Genomic DNA, 20872 nt, shown 5'->3' with positions numbered 1-20872 from the left:
GACATTGGGAGTGTCATAAATTAAAATCGAAACATTTAAAGAACTAACCAATCGCGTTACGAGATTATGAAGTGAATTGCTAATAAAACTACAGACCAGATAATCATTAAAAATTAATACAAAAGTTTGAAAACCTTTGATGTAACAGACCACTTTTAAAACTTTATTTTATTGAATTATCTTTACATTAAATTGGAACATTTATTTAGATAAAAAAAAAGAAAAAAATGAAACGCATGAAAACAAAAAAAGTAGTTATTGAGCTGTATTAGAGATGGCTGACTTTCCATTATATTAAAGCGACTATATAAATTGTTTATCATTGTCGGTTTACTTCGCAATTTAAAAGATTTTGGGTTGAATAATAAAATTGAAAAGTAGACTATAGAGTTAACTAGAGGCGGCAAACATACTCTAAATATTAAGAAACATATTTGTTGGTTGAATTAGCGATGAACAATAGTAATAAAACTATTTTTACCTTGTTTTTTGGGGTTTTGTGATTTAAAATTTATATTTTTATAATTTTAGTTTTTTAATTGAATTCGTTATCAATGTATAACAACTAGCATTATAAATCAAATACTCTAGACGCAGCACCAAATTTCAATGAAACAATTTTCAATACTCTAATGTTTTGTGGTATTATGATACACTTTTTTAAAGTAACCACTGTACTTAAATTAAATTTATTGTGAAATTTTAACTCTTAGTTAATGCCTTCATTACTAATTTTAATTTTCAAGTTGAAATAAATTAAAGAAAAATTAAATTATAGGTAATAAAAATATAAGTGACCAGATGTTAAGATGTTTGAAACATTATGAGCCAATTTTATATCGCTTTTTTACATTACTGCATTTTACTTGCACCCGTTAATTATACATTATATATGTTGTTATACTATAGTATTATACTAAAGCACAACATATTCCTTTAAAATTATATTTGTATGGTTATTAATACACTCTACAATATATTAAGATATATATTATACTCTGCAATATTTTTCAAAGCAGTACGATATTTTAAAATATCACAACATCTCTAACAAAAGTTTTAATTTCGATATGTTTTTCGTTTTTTACAAGTTTTTACAAGTTAAAAAACAAAATTAATTTAAAACAAAGTTAATTTAAAAATGAAGCAATAAATTTATGTAAAGTGATTGTTATTATTGATTAAAACGTTGAACTTTAATTCCAGTCTTTAGCCTAAAATATTTAAACAAAAAATGTTGAAACCGTCTTACATAGTATCTATAATAATCTTGTTTTGAGTAATACCTTTAAGGAAGTAATTTAAATAAGCTATAGCAAACTCGTTTTTTTTTAAGTTTATAAATGAAAAGAATATAAATATTAATGATAACAATAACAAAGCGTTGAATACGAACTAACGCACGACAATTTTATATCGTGCAGTGTATTTTGCATGATTTAAATACAATTATTTACTTGAAGGAACAGCTTTGTTTGCTCGATTAGATTTTGTGGACGAATAAATTTTGTGGACGAGGATATAAGATTTTGAAAAATAATTTTTTTTTATATTAAGCGTTTTTTATTGATTGATAAAAAAATATAGATAAAAAATTACTTCTTTTTTCAAAGGGTTTCAAAAATTTGGCCAAGGTTATCAACAAAGTAATGCTTGATATTAAAATGTTTTTAAACAGTTTTTAGGTAAGCAACAAAAATGCTCCTGTTTTAAAACGATGACGGGTATCGAGAGCTTTTTAGTGTGTATCATAGATAGCTTTTAAACAAGCAAACTTTAAAGTTGCATATACACATGTTTATGTCAAATAAAGATCCTTCATAAAATATGACAATTATCAAAGCCTCAATAAAAAAAACTTATAAATTTATCCCCTACTTATCCCACGTTTGAGGACAGCGAGCGATAACAAATAAAGGTTGTTTTTTTTTTTCTTAAACTAAATTTATATTCGGTTCCAGATTTTTAATATTTTACTTGATTTTTAAGATTTCTAGGATAATATTATGTGTGAGTGTATATAATACATTTTATGTGAGAGTATATAATATATCTTGTGTGAGAGTATATAATATATTATTTAAAAACATCAGAAAAAAAGTTTCTCTCGATTCTAACAATTTATAATTTAGTAAATATTTGCTGGATTATCATCCAGTATCACCAGCTGCATGTTAAATAAAATGTTACCGCTCTTTAAATGTCTTACCTGTTCCTCCGCCCAACAATTGCTTACAAGTGGCCAACGAAGCCGTTCAGTCAGACTCGGGAAAGATACTTTATACAGAATATAAATGGTAAAGCTGTTTAGTGATAGTCGAGAAGCATATATATCCAGAAGAGTGATGAGAACTATTCCTACCATTCTTCTCATGTTAAGGAGAGAAAGAGAAAACATAACATATGCTTTTAAACTATATTACCACAGCCGTCCTGATAGGGCGGCTAAGCTAGTCACTAGTATGCATTATTGGGTCGCAGAAATAAATAAATGATTATACTGGTGGCTAGTAAACTACAACCTTTTTCATAGTATACTACTATGACAAGATAAACATTAGGTGATCTCGCCAGGTGTGGTTGCGACACTTGGAACCTAATTACCACAATGCTTACTCATGCACACGTTCGTTCCACAGTGCACACTTGATCAGGGCTAGCTGACTATATGCTGTATGCAAAGTGTTGTGTTTTGTAATAAAGTATGTTTTTTATGACATCCTTTACGAGTCTTTTTTTTGTTGACCATTCTTATTAAATACGTCCTTGGAGTTTTTTTTGATTTATCTAAGGCGTTTGACACAATCTTCACAATCACGCTATCTTAATTAGGAAAATGGAAAAAAATGGGATAAAAGGTGTTGCACTAAACTCGTTCAAAAGTTTTTTACTAGACTGAAAACAATCCGTTATTGCTCATGAAAAGAAATTTTCAAAATTACTCAAAATAAAACGTGGTGTCCCCCAAGGTTCCATTCTTGCGCCTCTTTTATTTTTAATATACACAAACGATCTTCCTAAAGCCTCAAGTAAATTGGATATCACAATGTTCGCAGACGACACCAATTTATTTTATGCATCCTCATCAATTACAGAACTTTATGAAACTACAAATACTGAACTTGAAAAAATAAACAGTTGGTTAAAATCTAACAAATTATCGCTAAACACAGAAAAAACCAAATACATTCTTTTTCATTCTAACCTTAAAAAAATACCACCTGATTTACCTTCGCTAAACATAGATACTAAAGAAATAAAGAGAACCTAAGCAACTAAATTTCTAGAGATACTTATTGATGAGAACATCTCATAGAAATCACATATAGATATATTAAATACCAAAATAACATAAAATATTGGTATCCTCTACAAAGCTAGTTCTATACTGTCTCCTGATAATTTAAAGACTTTTCATTTATACAAAGCTACTACATTTACGCTAATGTTGAATGGGCGAGTACTCATAAATTCAAACTAACCACACTATATCGAAAACAAAAACATCCTGCAAGAATAGTTTTTAATAAGGATAGACTCTCGCATGCTGAGCCACTTTTAAAAAATTTGGAAGCATTAAATGTATATCAAATCAATATATTCCAAAATTTGTTATTTATGCTCAAATATAAACTTGGACTTGTTCCTTCTTACTTTTCAAAGAATTTCTTCCAAAATAGCAAAAATAGATGCCATACCAGAGGAACGGGAAAATTCAACGTACCTTTTAAAAAAACTAATCTCTCGCGCTTTTCCATTTCGTACCGTGATCCTTGTCTATAAAACAAATTAATATCCAAAAATACTCAACTGGAAAAATCGAATAACTTAAATACTCTGAAAACGTTATTAAAAGATCTCATTTTAAACACTAACAACTTTATGAATTTTTATTATCCCCAAAGCATTTAAAACTATGTATAAAACTAACTTTGTTTCGAAACCAATGTTAAACTCTAATAACTCTAAAAACTCTAAATAAATCAAAAACAGCAGCAATAAAAAAATACAAAAACAAATAATAGGCTTTTTTATCAGCACTTGAACGACTATATATTACCTATTTAGCAAATCATGTACATACTTATATTCATGTGTATTGAAATAAAATTAAAAAAATGAAAAACTTCTTTTTGTCTGCATTCTTTGTTTTTTTCATTTTAGATTTTTATTTTCATTCTGCCGAAAACTGATAATATTTTTTTTAATATAAACTTATTTTAAATTGAAGTATCCAAAAATATTAGTAATGCATAGCGGTTTCTTGATGACAAGACCGTCGGTCTTCTGCAAGTTTTCCGCGTTCTTTGAAGTAATTTCTAATACTTTACAGTTTTATATTATATATTTTTTGCATAACGTAACTGATTTTTTTTTTTTAATTTTACTTACTCTGTAAAAATTCTAGTATATATTACGAATTAGTAAAGATTAAAGAACAAAAAAATTTAAAAATTAAAAAAAAAAAATTACTTTTATAATACCCGTTTTAGAGACATTGTAGCGCACAATCAAGATCAAGGATATACACTACATTCATATAAGCGCTGCTACATTTGAGAGTATCAGTGTTAAGAGGTTTTCCGTTTTTCCTCCCTTCCGATCCTCCTCCCCTTACATTAAGATTTTCAATACTTGTTTTATTTAGTTTTTAGTTAGCATACTTAGTTTTTTTAAACTCATTTACAATGCACACAAGGCATTTGTTCCATGCACAGATGCGCAGACAGATAATAGATAGCTCACTATACTTTTAACTTTTATGAGATGGTATATCAAGCTTTCTATTATATACTTCTAGTAGATTATACATGAATTTGTCTTCTTTCTGTAAAATGTTTATAATGGAAAAGAGTAAACTTTTATTTAAATAGCCGAAGTAAAAAGCAGATTAATAAATTTTAAATTCGCCGGAATCGCTGGAATTTCAAGTTATTTTTGAATGACTCTGATGTGTCTGAATTAAAGAACCATAAGTTTATTGTTCTAATCTTCGACCATATAAACTGATAGACACGCCGTAAGTTAAATATTTTGAAGCCAACATCTTTTAGCGCGTGACGTTACGTTTGGGCAAAACGAAACGCGATACAAACGAAATAAAGCTTTAGAGTAGTTCCACGTCAAAACAACCAATTTTTTTTTAAAATGCAACCCTATGTCCTTGGATTTTCTTTATATGTTTCCCATAGTTAGTACATTATAAAATAAGATAAATCCCAAAATTTCAAGGTCTAACTCCCAACGGTTCGTGAGTAATGGTTGTTTTAATTTTGGCTACTATTATTGTTTGGTCATTTTCCGCCATTTTTAAATTTACATTTTTCCTTATAAAACCAAGTCTTTAAACATGTGAATTCTAAAAATAAGTGACTTAGTTAATCTCAAGATGAGGAATTTGAATATATAAATAAAAAACTCATTTTATAATTAAAAAGTACTTAAATATCAATTATAAATGTTAAAACAATGGACACCTGCCCCAGTAAAATTTATAGGTGTGCGGTAAATTTTTTAAGCTTAAAATTTCAAATTAGATCATTGTATGTTTGAAGAACATTGTGTAAAAAAATCATTTCTGCCAAATACATAGTTTTGTAAATATTTTACTTTTGTACTGTAAATGTATATATATTGCCATGTTAATTTGGGAAAAATGATAACTCCTATCTAAATCGAAGTGTTTCTTAAGTTATGAAAGTTTTTTTAATGTATTTTTTTTATTTCCTTTTTGTTTCCTTGTTTCTTTGCCTTTCCAAATTATCAAAGTTTAATTGCTGAATTCAGACATATTCATCTAATTTAAGTGTTGCAACTAATCCTACATAAATAATGAAATAAGTACTTGTGCATTTTTAAATTTGCTAGTATAACATTTTTTAATTCATTATCAAAATGATTTCATTTGATATTGGTAAAGTTTTGAAGTCAGAATGCCATAAAACCTCATATTCTAGAAATAAAGAGATTTTTTTACTACATGACCTAGACACTGATATTCGTCAAATATTTATCTGTTAAAGTATGCAACACGTATCTTAAATATTCTTTTTTTTTTTTAGGTAAATTTACAATATCTTTAATGTTGGCTAGACACTTTTAGTCATTAGGATTAAGAATTTTACCTGGGTGGAAGTTATGTGCTAGCTGTAAGTCAAAGGCAGTTTTATCAGTAGAACACCCGCGTGAAAATGAAGTAGATGTAATATTGACAGAAGAAGATGAACCATTTACTCATATTGATTTATCCTTGGAAGTTTTAAGAGAATCTCCTATTAATTTACATTCTGTTGCTTAATATCAACGTGTTGCATCTGCAATGAAAAAGTATAAAAAATCAATAAAAAAAATTGGTGAAGATTTAGCAGCCCATTATGGAATAAGTAATTCGCATTTTATAGATAATTCTACTGCGTCTTATTCGAAAACAGAATAAATTAAAAATTCTCACTTTAACTCCTGAATCTTGGTCTAGAGACTATGCTTCTAACTACTTTGAAGTTAGTGTGAATGCTATTCGAACAGCACGTTGTATGAAACAGGAAAATGGCATACTTTTACTCCAATTGGACAAAATTGGAAAAAGTGTTCCACTTAATGTTGTCTCCATTGTTCAAAGTTTTTATGAAGATGATGAATACTCACAAACAATGTCTGATAAAACAGATTATGTTAGTGTTGAAAAAGGAAAAAATAACAGAATACAAGTACAAAAACGATTGCTATAGTGTAACCTGAAAGAATTGTACAGCCAATTTAAAGTTATAAATCTAGGGATTAATCTTGGAATTTCTAAATTTTGCAGTCTGCGTCCTAAGTGGTGTGTAAGTGTTGGAGCCTCAGGTGCTCACTCAGTGTGTGTATGTGTTTATCATCAAAATGCAGTTCTTCTTTTATATGCAATGAAATGGGATAAAATTTATAAACATTTAATGAAAAAGGTTTGTTTTCAGTTATAAGTGTGTTTAATGTACGTTATAAGTTAGGAAATCTAAAAAAAGATATCAGTTTATACGGAAATTAAATTTGATACTACTTATACTTTTAATTATTATTATCATGATTTTAGTAATTATTATAATTATTTAATGATTATAATAGAAAATTTAATAGTAAATTATAATAAATAAACTTGTTTTTTAGGTGGTTTGTGACATTTCAAAAAATGAGTGTATGGTTCATAGATACTTCAGTTGCCCAGGAACTGATGTCTTTGCGCTATTTCTTCTTGAAGAGCTTGAAGAACTTGATTTTGATGACGAGTTAAGTTTTAATCAATGGCAAGATGATGGATGTGGAGGACAGTATAAAAATTATAAAAATTTTCTAAATTTATGCCATCACTCAGAAGATTTTTTATTGGAAGCTGAAAGGATATTTTTTGCAACCAGTCACGGAAAATCTTCTTGCGATGCAATAGGCGGTACAGTAAAACGAACAATAGCAAGAGAAAGTTTGCAACGTCCAATCAAATACTAACAAACGATGCAATGTTTGAATTTTGCACTCAAAAAATGCTCACAATAAAGTTCTTTAAAATTGATAAAGAAACTATGGTTAATGTTAGAGCTACGCAAAATAAACGATTTTAGAAGGAAAAAACAGTACCAGGAACTCGAGGATTTCACCATTGCATACCAGTTTCAAAAACATCTATGTTATTTAAAAAAACTAGTAACAATATAAATCAAGTTACCAAAATTTAAGTTTAATACATTTTGAGCTAATGCAGAAGTACGAATATTACACATATACATATGACTCGTTTTGGTGGATTGCAGTAGTAGAAGAAAAAGATGAAGAATATAATAATATAAAAATAAAGTTTATGCATCCACACGGTCCATCTGAAAAGTTTTTCTGGCTGAAAAGGGATGATTATCGTTGGATACCAATCACCAATGAAATATCATTAATAAGTGCACCAACAATAATATCAGACAAATATGAACTTTCAAAAAAAAAGATTTTTACAAAATTAATAAGTTTATATTTGTAAATCGATAATTTTTTAATGGATATATTATCAAAAATTGTATATCAATTCAAGTATGCATCAATTTTATTTATTTTGAATACTACGATAAGCGAAATATACTATATTTGCTTTTTTTGTGATATTTTTCATTTAATTGTTAAACTATTGATTTGGTAGAAATGATTTTTTCACACAATGTTCTTCAAACATACAATGATCTAATTTGAAATCTTAAGCCTGAAAAGTTTACCGCACACATCTATAAATTTTACTGGGGCAGGTGTCCATTATTTTAACATTTATAATTGATATTTAGGTACTTTTTAATTATAAAATGAGTTTTTTATTTATATATTCAAATTCTTCACCTTGAGATTAACTAAGTCACTTATTTTTAGAATTCACATATTTAAAGACTTGGTTTTATAAAGAGAAATGTAAATTTAAAAATAGCGGAAAATGACCAAACAATAATAGTAGCCAAAATTAAAACAACCATTACTCACGAGCCGTTAGGAGTTAGACCTTGAAATTTTGGGATTTACCTTATTTTATAATGTGCTAACTATGGTAAAAATATAAAGAAAATCCAGGGACATAGGGTTGCATGGCCTGGTTGTTTTGACACGGAATTACTCTTTAAGAATAGAAAACTTAATGATAAATGTAAAATTTTTCAGTAAACCTTGTTATTACTATTATGATTTTTTTTTAAAATATTATTAAGTTTATTATTTGTATCAAATTTTAATGCATTCTTAGATTTCTTAGAATAAAAAATGTAACAGTTAATACAATTTTACATGCTTTATTATGCATTACATTAATATACAAAATAACTTTTTATAGATTTGAAAAAAAAATTTGTTTCGTTAATACACTTTGTATACGTTCATTATGTCGTAAATCGTTGATCGAGTCAGCTTTTTGGTGCAAACGTATTTTTAAATATTTAGCAATAATAATTTTATAATTTTTGCATCACTTTCATAAAAAAATTGTAGACAACGGTTGACAATGTTAGCTTTTTCACAACCACCTAAACCATCAATTAAAAAATATGCAACAGGAAGTTTCCAACGTCTATTTACACAGTTTATCATTAAAACTATCATTATCAATATCAGCACCAAAATCAATATGACCAGAAAATTTGTGGCCTGTCCATTTTTTTTCTAATGGCCATTACATCTAACATCAATGAATACACAACGCATTGACCAATTTTCTGAGTCTCCTTTACTTTGCTATGAAAAGTAACTAAAGCTTCTTTAGAAAATCCAGAGGAACAGTCAACACTTTGATACCATTTTTGTAAAGTTTGTGGATGAGGAAGTGCATTATTAAATGTTTTCCTAACATAACTACATGCTTTAGCAGATTAAAAATTCAATGTTTAAGCAAAGCTTCGTAATTCTAGTGGGTAATGCATTTAAACTTTTCCTTGTAAAATGCGACAAAATAACTGTTTTGTAGACTCAGACATAGTTCCCTGTAACAAAATAAATTAAATAAATTAATATATTATTAGTTACAATATTATATTTATACTTGATAACCCAATCAAGTAATATGGGGCATTATTGATTGGGGTATCAAGAAATAGATGATAGCATAGTAAAAAGCCAAAAAGATTTTATGTAAATGATACACAACAGCTCAAACACACACACACACACTTGTAAAAATAGTTGCAATTAAAAGAAGAATCATACAACAAATTATCACAATAGCATTACAATCATAACAACAATTATTACTGTTACGACAAATAACATAATTAACTCATCACTATTCCTACCGTAATTGTCATGAACTAAATTTTTCCCTAACTGTTATCTAATGAATAATGTAGTAAATTTTTAATCATAAAAACTTACTAAATTAAAACCATATTTCAACAGTAAGTTGACTAAAACAAAATAATCCCAAAGGTATAACTTAAATAAGTAACACATATTTAAACAATTAAATAGAAAAATAAAAAAGTCATATATATGTCAAACATATAAATATGTTTAACAACTACTCCTATTAAAAATAAATATCATACCATTAGTGTAGGTAATATTTCTTCAGAAATCATAGTTTGATTCATACTTTTTGATTTAAGATGTCAAAGGAATAAATGTAATTCTTTAATCCTTTTTATTAGATGATGCTTGGATAGCTGAAGCATTTTAGTTGTCTTTTGTTTAGCAATAAGTAATTACTTATAGTTTATTTTAAAAATTATTTACTAATTTCTGGTGTTATCATATCATATTCATCAAATACACCAACATACTGTTTACCATTGGTGTTAGGATTGATTTAACACTTTTCAACAATGTTCTTAAAAATATAAAGGTGTTATGTGTCACAAAAAGTAAACTCAAACATTTAAATCACTATATGCAATTGTAAAGTATGCCATTGTAAAGTATTTACATTAGACTTACTGTATTGAATCGGTGATATTATTTTTAACATTAATGATAAAATTATCAGCATTATGTTCCTAAAAACATTATATAAATGTTACAAAAAGTAAACTTAAATTTTTTAAATTAATTTACGTTATTGCAAAAAGATTAGTTACATCAGACTTACTGTATTGAATCATTTGTAGTAGTATTTGAAATAATACTTTGTCTATATTTTGGTGGTTTTCTAGGATAAATACTTTTTTTAAAAAGTGTTAGGAAATCAAATAATATTAGATTTCCTAACACTTTTTATTTTATATTTAAAATATAGAAGAAATTGCACCTTTTTTTAGTTTCTTTTGTGACCTGCAGACTTCCTGATATGAAAGAAGTCTATGGAGTAATTTGAAGGAAGTCTATGAAGTGTCACTCCATGACAAACCAGTGAAATGTTTACCGCAAAGTTTAGACTGTTTACTAGTAGTAAAACCATCCCTCCGCATAACTTGTATCCATTTACTCATTAATTCTAGATTTTTCGGAAAACTACCAACAAAAATAGGTATATTAAAGTAATATACCATTGATATACGAAATATAACGTAGAATCTTAGCAATGAAAAGAATGAAAATGAAAAGAAACCCTTTTAGTATATTTTTGAGTGCAATTTTATGCAGAACAAGATAAAACCATGATCTTTATATACCTATATTCTATTTCAAAATTAAAATTTAAACAAAATAATATACATTACAAATATTAAAACTTAAAAAGTGTTAAATACATCAAGCTATTTTCGTCCTAAATCTATGTTATAAATTGTTGAATGCCCAAACGTGATGTCACGAGCTAAAAGATGTTGGCTTCAAAATTTTGTGAATATTAACTTACGGTAAGGCGTGTCTATCAGTTTATATGGTCGAAGGTTCTAATGGATGGACGCCTATCTAATGAATTGATGTTTTGAACGACAACAATTTCTAAACGTAATAGTTGCCAATTCGAACACAAACTTGACAATAATAGCTAAGATGAGATAAAAATAATGCCAAGTAGAGATTCTTAACAACAATTTTATTGACATAATGACAAATCATTAAAAACTGTTACATTAAGTTAGTTTCTTACAAAGTTCATCGTTATAAAAAATTCTAAATATAAGCAGTCAATACTGCTTACCCAATAAGAAAAATGACGTTGGGACAACGTTATTCTAACGTCTTCCATATCGTTGAAGAGACGTTGGCATGATGTTATAAATGAAATAGCGGAAAAACGTCATTTTGCTAACATTATTGCAACGATGTAAAAATGACGTTGTAACAACGTTACATTTGAGCTAAATGACGTCGGAAAGGCGTTAGAACAACGTTAAATTTGAAGAAAAAAGACGTTATAAAGACGTTAGGAAACGTTATATTTTGACTGAAATGACGTTGAGCCAATGTCTTTTCTATCGTTGTTTAGACGTTGGAATTATGGCATAAATGAAACATAGGTCAACGTTATATTGACGACGTTGGCCAAACGGTTTAAGAAAAGAAAAACGTCCTCCAGCGTTGTTCTAACATTTTTGATGTTAATTCTACACTGCAAAAAACAATAAAGCACAATATTATATTGTATAACATCGCGCTGTGAAGTTCTTTTTTCCTTTTATTTATTAAGGTCATACACGATTATTATATTAGTCCGGACAAATAATTGAATACGGAAATTAAAAGACTAAAAAGAAATAAACATTGCAATACTTCTATTTCAATTTTTTAAATTATATACAATAACTTAGAGTGAAACTAGTTTGATTTTTACTTTCTTTGCAAATTTCAACAATATCTCAAATAACTCGCGTATTCTTTGTTTGACACTAAAAGAGGAAAATATATGAAGAAACATAAAGTTAAAAACAAATCCAATTAAAAGCATTTTTAAGAACGAAATAAAAAAAAAAACATTCAGAATAAACAAATAGAAATATCACAAAAACCAGAAATTGGACTAACTTTCTATTTGATGCTCACCTGAGTTTTTCTGCTTTCAAAAGATTATTGACTGCAAATCGTTTAGCAACACCATCTAAAATAGAAAAGGCAATCCCTCAATAAACAGTAAAACTAATGAAGCTGCCCCCCCCCCCTTAATATTTTTAATTGAATAAATAAACAAAATTTATTTAAAACACTATCATGACATAATAGAAAAAAGATATATACTTTTGGTTTTAACCTCAAAAGATATATCTTTGTGTTTGAGTTCAGATTTCTGTAAAGTTTTTTTTTACAGGGGTTATTTTTGCGAAGACAATATATTAGCTTATAATTTGAATTGCATGGTACAATAAAGAAACTGAAATAGTACATTTTCGCAAAGAGAAGAATCAAAAATCGTTTTAATAAATAGCTCTTTTTAACACCAGCAATTACATTGTTAGGGGTTTTTTCTTATAATCTGAACTACTTAAATTTTACTTAAACGCTTGACCATTTGAGCAAGTGGGATCTTCTTACCAACAACCAATAATTTCAGACTCAACAATTTTTAAATCAAAAAGCAGACATCAAGAAGCGGTCATTCAAAAAGTTATAACAAATGAATCAGGTTTTGCAAATTGTATGTTATGAATGTTGGACTATAATAATCCACAGCCTTAATAATCCAGCCATCCAAACTAATTTAATAGCATCAATACATAACCAATACATTGATGCTGTTAATTTGGTTTTTATCTTCAGTACATAGGGTGTGTAAAAGAAATTAACTGTACAGCCTTTTATCTTTTAAAACTCTACCAGTGATCTAGACTTTATGACAAAATCAGATGGCTTTTTACCGGATAAGTCATTTGACTTTTCAGAAATATGATTAATTTGAACATATGACAAATGACATATCTTTGGCTCCTTTTTTCAAAATACCAATAATCGACAGACAACCCCAAAACAAGCTAAGTGCATCTAAAAGTTAAAAAAAATTGGCCTGATTAAAAACAACTTTTTATATATTTAATATTTTGCTAGCGCTGAAGTATCGCATGTAAATTTTTAAAGATTATCATACTACAAAGAAAAGTCTTTGCAAACAAGACCATTTTCTGAAAGCATTTGGAACTTTCCAAAAGCCTCTTTGAGAAGATTCTCAAAGAATCTTGTTTCTTGTTACTTTTTTTTTGTTTGCTACAAAAAAAAGTAACAAGAAATAGAGGTTTAGAAATAAATAAGCAAAGTAAAGACTTGCTAGATTTAAAAAAGGACAGACCATATACATTTACTATTAAATATTTGTCATTGTTAATACCAATGATATATTATATACACTAGATATCTAATTTGCAGGATTTTATTGGATTAAACATGGTATTCACATAATTTGGTGTTTTTGGTAACATTTATTTCCTATGCCCATGTTGCTGCATTAAGACAAGCAAATCACTTAATGAAAAATGTTCAACTAAATGTTTAACTGGTCACTAAACAAGGTCAAGCATTAAAAATCAGGACAATTATCAGAGTGAAAAAAAAGGGTTTACTAAAATCAGCACTTTTTAAAGAGAGTTTAGTTAAAGATTACATAGAATCACTTTATAAAACATCAAAACTATTGGTATTGGCCAAAAGAAAATATCACCAATTAAACTTTAATAATTATCATTTTCTAATAAACTGAATTATAAAAGAATTAGAAAACTTTCACCATATATTTTATCATGATGTCATCATATATTTATACTTGCTTATCTGTAAGCACAAATATATACACTTGTATATATTTATAACAATTTATATATATATATATATATATATATATATATATATATATATATATAAATATATATATATATATATATATATATATATATATATATATATATATATATATATATATATATATATAAATTGAATAATAAATAAATATAAATATTTTTATAAATTGATATCATTTTTATAGACATTTGTATTATATTTGTATTATATTTTTATTGCGCTATACAAATACTCACTTGCAATATGTATACTCATTTAATGTAATATTAAAATAATAATTAACAAAATCTTTGCAGTTATTCATAATGTCTGTAATGTTCTAAATGTACATGTAACAAACAAAAATATAAATAAATAAATACAAAAATTACCTCTGAATTAACTCCTTAACATGTTTTGGTAACTTTCCACCAACATGTGAGAGTTGACCTAAGAAAGAAAAAAATATTTATAAGGTATATTGAAATGTTTTACACATAAGATCTTATTTACGTGTTTTTTTGTTTGTTTTTTGTTTTGTTTTTTATTGCATTCACCAAGGTGAAGGTTTAAAAAACCCAAGCTTATTTAATAAACAATAGAATTTTAAATTAGAAATTAAAATTTAATTAGAAATTTAATAGAATTGAATAAGTAGTTCTGATTGAATCATGGCAAACTCATAAATATAAAATCATTTTTATTCACTAAGTTTTGTAACAAAAATAAAATTTTAAAACATTTGAATTATTTAATAACAACTTTGTTACACTGCAACCAATCTAAAATGTTTAAAAATATTTATAGGCTGAATAAATAGGTTGACATAAGTTGTAACAGCAAATGATTGACATTAATTTTAATAAAATGATTGTAAATTATTTTCTGTTTTAAAAGCTGGGCAATTAAATATATTATCCAGGTTTTGTTCTCTAAATCATATTAAACATATTAAAACAAAATTCACAAACTTTTGTGCAAAACCTTTGATACCCATTCTTAGTGTAAACTCATTCAAATCGTCTATTGTTCAACAGTTGAGTTTAAGATTGAATGATGTGATGATGTATTTTTGAGTCAACTTGTTTTGATTTTAAACATCTTGCTAACTTTGTACTGGAACTCTGCACATAAAAGTTAAAGAAAAAATAATAGCATTCATTGAAAATATATTTTAACTTTGCATGTATTTTATCAAAATATACAATTAATTTGTTTTTCCACACAGTAGCCTTGTTCGTCAAGGTTTGTGTTTTGTAGTTATAGAGTTGAGAGAATAAGTAAATGATAGTACTACGATGATATATGTGTGTGTGTTTATGTATGTATGTATATTATTTTGGTATAACATACCACATTTAAAAACTATATCATATCACATTCAAAAACTATGCACAAATGTATTTTGACATGTATTTTATTAAAATATTTTCGTGTTTAGGAGTTATATAGTTTAGAGGGGGTTATAACCAAAAATTTTAAAAAAAGGAGTCTCCTCAACTGCAGTAGCCTTTATGGCCTTGAGGAGGTGAATTAACATTTAAAAAAAATTAAAAGTTATTTTTAATTGTAATTAATGAAGTCGAAATTGGCTCTTTGTGTCAACTATGAAATTAGGGAAATATGAGATTTTGATTCATTTCGAAAATTAAATACTGACTGAGTGTGTAATTGATTCAAATCAATATTTTGTTTAATATAACTAAGTTCTAGAGTAAAATTTAGATGTTCTGTTGCTGTTTTTGCAGGATATATTTTTCTATTCCTAAAAAAAATTTTAAATTTAGGTTTCAGAGGAAACACTTTGTACTGCCAAGTACTGAAAATAAGATATTGAAAATAATAACTAATAATTAACTAAATAAGTAAAAAACTGAAAAAACAAAATGAACACTTAATTATGTGGCAGTGGTATAATGGTAAAGCTGTTGCTTCATAAGTGAGAAGTTCTGAGTTCGATCCCTACCATGTCCCTGGTAGTAATACGGAGATGAATAACAATAAAAAAAAATATATATATATATAACCAAATACAAAAACAAAATAAAAAAATTAATTTTTTACCCTTTTTCGTGACTTGAGACTCAAATTTGTGAGAGTGAGTGTCAGTTATAATATTGTAGGAATAGCATGTCATAAAGTTTTTATCAGTAAATTTAATTTTAAGAATTTGAAATTTATACAAACCAACTTTTTTTTTTTAAACTGTTTATGTTTATATTGGTTAACTTTAAAAAAAAAAAATAATAATGAAAAATTTAAGATTAACTACATTATATAACTATGTATTGTATAAGAAAGCAAATTATTATCTTTACTTTAAGTAATACTTGATAAATGTTACTTTTTCTTAATAAATGTAATTACTAAATGCACTATTAAATTTATATATTAAAAAAAAAATACAAAAGAGATAACAATACGATTTCTATAACTTTAATCCTTATTTTCCAATAAGTTACAAAAAAATAAAATACTAATCTTTGAATAAAAAAATACTACTATACAAATTCATAAAAGAAACACATTACACAAGTTATAAGAAAGCTTAGTTCCACAAGAAATTAAAAATAACACAAATTTTCCATTCAAATAAATAAAAAGATATTATGCTTAAAACAGCTTAACCCTTTCGTGCCGAAGGGGCACATATGTGCGCCTATAATATACATATCAAAATACCTCTCTAAAAAATGTTGTTCAATTCTATTTAAACTATTTTATTTATTTTAACCTTTTGTGCTCATAAACATATAAATTAGGCTTAGGAGAGTAGGAACTATCAACTTACGGATTGTTTTTATGTTTAAAACACTGAAGATTATTGACAAAAATAAATGTAATCATTTTCTTATTGCAGATGGCTTTGAGAAGTAGAATTATAAATGATCCAAATGAAGCTCTTTGAATCCTTGATCAAATGGATGATGTTATCATATCAGAAATATGATATGATAATGTGATCCATTTATAATAATGTTATCATCAGAAATAATTTCATCATCATCATCTGAAGATTATTTTAGTTCAGAGATGATTCAACAGAAAAAACAGATGTGGACTTTGTTATTAATAACTCAGGAACTAATAATAACAAAGGACTCTATACAATAATATTTGCTGATAACAATGTTACTGTAAATAAGGAAAGAAAAATACGTATAAAACCAATTATTCCAACCATGAAATCAACATTCATCAAGACAAATAAAAAACTTCATACCACTAAGACTAAGAAATCTAATATTGTTAAAGACAACAGAGAATGGAAAAAAATTAAAATTACTAGGACTATTATTCCATTTATGGCAACACCAGGACCAACATTTAGAAAATCTGCAATACCAAAAAAAATTGATGTCACCATCAGAGAAAAATGTTAATTAATCATTTTCTAGTTATCTAAATAAGAAAGTAACCCATCAAATGAAACCTTAATAAATTTTGCACCTTTTTAAAAGCCTTCATATACTTTTAAAACAATTTGGCTAGCTAATTAAAAGGCTTAAAGAGCAAATATTTAAAATTGCCAAAGCTTATTTATAAATATGAAATAATGCAGACGTCAGTTTTTTTTTTTTTACTTTCTTATTTTAATTTTTGGATTCCAAATTTTGTCTGCTTTTCAATGATATATACTTTGTAGAACTTGCTTTGGAGGGAAACTAATATAGTCAAGTGTTAACGTGACATACTATTGCGTTTTTTACGTTGTCAAAATAAATTCCAGTACAAAAGAGGTAATTAAAAAAAATAGGTCATAAAAAATAAACTCTGTATTTTTATTGACATATAATTAAACTATTAAATAGGTAAATAGTGGGTATTTAAAAAACCTATCATTGCATTATTTATTTGTAAATAAAATATTAAGTGAAATATAACATATGTTAGAAATTGTTACTATATAAGTAATGTTAAATATACAAAGTATACAAAAAAAAAAAAAAATTTCAACAACTTTTGAAAATCAAATAAAGTTTTAGTAACTTTTATTTATCATTAAAATGATAAAAATTTGATATATAATTCGAATAGAATTTTATGTAGAATATAAAGAAATAGTGTAATAAATATTAGGGTAATTCCATGTAAAAGTGGGACAAAAAATTGAAATTTTTCAGTCACCCTCTCAGATTTCTTTCAAATTTGAACCAGTGGTACCTATCAATATAATAAAAAAAAAGTAAAGTTTGAGCTCCCAAATCCAAACGGTTCAAAAGTTATGACATTTTCAAATTCAGCCTAAAACGTTTTATTTTTTTCCACTTCCGCCATTATGAACTTTGTAGTAGTACTCCTAATTGAATAATTTAAGATCTAGTGGAAAAATGTGGCTAAAAATTGGTACCTGACCATTTTTGAGGGTGCTGAATTCAAAAATGTAGATAAAGTAGTAAAATTTAAATTTTTTGATAGTTATTTTTTTATTTTAAAATGGCCAGTCAAATTTTTTGTCCTGTAACCATGGGTTGCGTTTCATTAATTCCCGAAGTTGCCCAAGTCTCATGGATTCGATTTTTTTTTCAAATGAAGTGGGTGATCCTAGGCTATCTTTATAAAAAAGATGATTTTGGTTTCTTAAAGCAAAAATAAAGATATGTCATTTTGAAATTTAGAAAAAAAAATTCTTTATTCGGCCGCTATTCTCTATTATAGATTTTATAGCGATACTTTTTGTGTGAATAATTTAAGTTCTAGTAGAGATATATGACTGAAAATTGGTACCTGACCATTTTTAAAAGTGTGGAATACAAAGATGAAGAGAAATTAACCCAATTCCTAATATTTTAAAATAATTTTTGAATTTAAAAAGGTATAATTTTACTTAACCATAAAACGGGGTAACATTTTCACAAATTGACTCTCATGGGCTCATTGTGGTGTGTAAAAACAGTTTATTAAGGTTGATTTTGATATAGACATAAAATTTTGTGAAGTGAATTATCATAAAAAATAAAGTTTTGCAACGCCTGCTGTGATGTGTAAAAATAGGTTTGGGACGTCAGCTATGTGTCTAAATATAGTTTTGAAACGACAGTTAATAATAACAAATTTCAATAAAAAAAAATCATTTTAATTTTAGATTAAATAATTATTAAATCTTGTTTGGTAATTCAGTCATGGCAAACAGTCAAAAGTGCTCTATTGGAATCAACCTAGAAAGTGTATGTCATCTCACAACATATATATCGTTGGTTGGGATCCAACCTTTTGAAGATATTCTTGAATATGAAAGAGAAATATTAATGTGGAGGACTGGGCTCTCAATAATAAATATCAAACCAACAACTTGTCTCCATCATAAACATGTTTATTTGAAGCGTTATACAACTAAATTAACACGGTGCTGCAATCCATTTAATACTCATAACAAAACTATAAAAGGTATTTATAGTGTTCATGAATTTATAGTAACACTTTTAGTTTTGTTGAAATGTTTTGAAATACAATAATGAAATTCTTGGCAGCAAAACTCTATTTTAGCTATATTTAACCTTTTAGCCGACTTCTGAAAGTGCACAATTAAATGCCATACAGCTTTAAACTTTTGAAGGTTTTATTAAAATTTGTATACATATTAAAAGAGTTCATCTTTTTTTTTAGGTAGTCTTCAAGAAATCAACTTGGATAAGCAAAGTACCTATGCAGTAAAGGCAAATTCGTAGTTCCAGGTGAAAAACTTTGTCCACAATGCAGGCATAAATTGGCAATGAGTGAAGAATCAGAAGAGAACAAGTTGGAGATGAAATTAACTGAAGGTAATATGGAAAAAGAAATTATACTGGAATCAACAAGATCGTTGCTCAACAGTACTTTATGCGAACTTGAAGTGTCTCCTTTAAAAGTTCATTTACCCAAAACCTCTAACAAGCCTTCACTTGGAAATAGAAAGATAAAGAAAGTTGAAGAAGCAGTTATTAAGAAGCTTGCAACTGCTCTAGATATAACCGAATCCGAACTTGTTGCACCAAAAAACGAAGTTCTTAAGGAAATTCAAACCAAAGCTGGCGATCTAGACTTCCTTGTAGAATGCATGAAAGAAAAACTTAAGGTTCCTAACAGGAGACAGCAACTTCAAATTTTGACATTAACCCCAAAATCTTGGTCTGTCAGAAAAGCAGCAAATGAGTTTTCAGTTTCTAAACACAAAATTCAAAATGCAAAGTTTTTACGTGACCAAAAAGGCATCATAGCATACCCTGATGTGGTTGAACGGCATCGAATCAGTAAAGATATTATAGAACTTGTAAAGCTTTTTTACTGTGACGATGAGTACTCAAGGCAAATGCCAGGTAAAAAAGACTATGTAAGTGTTGGGGGAAAAAAATACATGTCAAAAAAATTGATTTTGTGTAACTTAAAGGAGCTCTAGGTGGCATATGAGACAAAGTACCCAGGCCATAAAATTGGATTTTCTAAATTTTGCAGTCTTCGGCCTAAATGGTGCATCCTTGCTGGTCCAAAAGGTACACATTCTGTTTGTGTGCGTGCAATACACCAAAATGTTAAATTAATGTTAAGTGCTACAGGCCTTGAAACATCTCACCATGAAATTATTGAAAAGATTGTCTGCAGCAGAAAATCTAAAGTTTGCATGATTCACCGATGCAATAGTTGTCCTGGCATACAAGCTGCCCAAAATTATTTCCAGCAGTATCTCACACAAAATGATGATCCAAAAGAGCAATATGACAGTGATGAAAATGAACAGTCAGTGGATTTCAAACAGTGGACAACGACA

At 27.2% G+C, this 20872-nt stretch overlaps 1 long non-coding RNA gene across 3 annotated transcripts; it reads right to left on the bottom strand.

Annotated features, from left to right (window-relative positions):
• Window positions 1-12122: 12122 nt before the first annotated feature.
• LOC136081656 (uncharacterized) lies at window positions 12123-18840 on the bottom strand. 3 transcript variants are annotated; one of them, XR_010638989.1, is made up of 5 exons: window positions 16192-18840; window positions 15121-15251; window positions 14520-14577; window positions 12409-12463; window positions 12123-12254 (listed from the first exon to the last, which is right to left on the bottom strand). It is a non-coding gene; the product is annotated as an uncharacterized LOC136081656 (long non-coding RNA). The 3 variants fall into 3 exon arrangements; XR_010638990.1 differs by lacking the exon at window positions 16192-18840 and having other exon boundaries at window positions 15099-16185; XR_010638988.1 differs by lacking the exon at window positions 16192-18840 and having other exon boundaries at window positions 15121-16185.
• Between the last annotated feature and the right edge of the window lie 2032 nt (window positions 18841-20872).

Source organism: Hydra vulgaris, chromosome 06 (genome assembly GCF_038396675.1).
Source record: "Hydra vulgaris chromosome 06, alternate assembly HydraT2T_AEP".
NCBI lineage: Eukaryota > Metazoa > Cnidaria > Hydrozoa > Anthoathecata > Hydridae > Hydra > Hydra vulgaris.
This window is presented reverse-complemented; position numbering and strand designations above follow the sequence as displayed.